Consider the following 1,806-nt stretch of genomic DNA (forward strand, 5'->3'; position numbering starts at 1 on the left):
TAGGTAAGGCAAGGTAAATATGTGGAGCTGCAGCAAGCGACTAGCATAATATGGAGGCTATCCTGTTCGCAAAAGAGAGCGAGAAGAGGAGGCAAAGTGCGAGCGATAAACTAGAGAACAACCTGCGCAAGCATTACTCCAACACCGTGTCCACTTCCCGGACTCCGCCGAGAAGAGGCCATCACGGTAACACACTCAGTTGATTCATTTTAATTAAGTTAAGGTTCAAGTTATCTACAACCGGACATTAACAAATTCCCATCTGACCATAACCGCGGGTACGTCTTTCGAAAGTTCAAATCCCTGCAGGGGAGTCCCAACTTAGCCCATGACAAGCTCTCACGGTCAACGAAGGAATAGACCTCCTCCCGAGACGTTCCGATCAGACTCGGTATCTCGGTTCTTCAAGACACTTCGACAGGTTAAAACAAATCTAGCAACACCGCCCGAATGTGCCGACAAATCCCGATAGGAGCTGCACATATCTCGTTCTCAGGGCACACTCAGATGAACACTACGTACAACTAAAACCAACCCTCGAGTTGCCCCGAGGTGGCACTGCAAGTGGCTCTATCTGGACCAACACTCAGAGGAGCACTGGCCCGGGGGGGGGGGTTTAAATAAGATGACCCTCGGGCTCCGGAAACCCAAGGGAAAAAGAGGCTAGGTGGTAAATGGTAAAACCAAGGTTGGTCATTGCTGGAAAAGCTTTAATCAAGGCGAACTATCAAGGGGTTCCCATTATAACCCAACCGCGTAAGGAACACAAAATCCGGGAACATAACACCGATATGACGGATACTAGGGCGGCAAGAGTGGAACAAAACACTAGGCGAGAGGCCGGGCCTTCCACCCTTTACCAAGTATATAGATGCATTAAGATAACATGGAAAGATAATGATATCCCAACAAGTAAATAATGTTCCAACAAGGAACGGTCTCCAATCTACACCTGCAACTAGCAACGCTATAAGAGGGGCTGAGCAAAGCGGTAACATAGCCAAACAACGGTTTGCTAGGACATGGTGGGTTAGAGGTTTGACATGGCAATTTGGGAGGCTTGAAAGCAAGTGGTAGGCATCGTAGCATTGGCATAGCAAAGGAGCAAGCAATCTAGCATAGCAAAGATAGTAGTGATTTCGAGGGTATGATCATCTTGCCTGCATAGTTGTCAGAGTTGACTGGATCCTCGAAAGCAAACTCAACGGGCTCCTCGTTAGCGAACTCGTCTCCTAGCTCTACCCAAACAATACAAACAAGCAACAAGGACACAATCAACCACGTGCAAGGATCAAACAATATGATGCAAGGATGGTATGCTATGCGGGATGCGATGCGGGATGCATATGCAAGATTTGACAGGAAATGCAAGATCCTGGCCTCAACTTGGAAATCCAAGTGTGCCAATGGAAATATGAGATCAAAACTCTTGAAAACGATATAAAGAACATCGGAATCGGAGTTACGGTTTGGAAAAGGCAAGCAATTCAAATATGACCACGTTCTGCGATTTACAGCAAGTAGCCATCTAAATGCAATGAGATGAACAAGCTACAGCACCCAAACATGGTAAAAAAATACATGGCAGGGATGCATTCATGATGCTTAACAAAAGTCTAGCATTGAGCTACGGCCAATTCATCAATTAACAGGTTCAAACAAGCATGGCAAAAATGCATATGGCAAACAGATCTCAGACTTAGTGAAATTAACACTTGTCTGGAATTTCAGATCAGGTAGCCCTCTCCGGAGCAACAAAACTACATGCTACAGGGCCTGAACATGGCAAAATAAAGCATGCCATGG

This window comes from Triticum urartu, chromosome 6 (assembly GCF_003073215.2).
Source record: "Triticum urartu cultivar G1812 chromosome 6, Tu2.1, whole genome shotgun sequence".
NCBI lineage: Eukaryota > Viridiplantae > Streptophyta > Magnoliopsida > Poales > Poaceae > Triticum > Triticum urartu.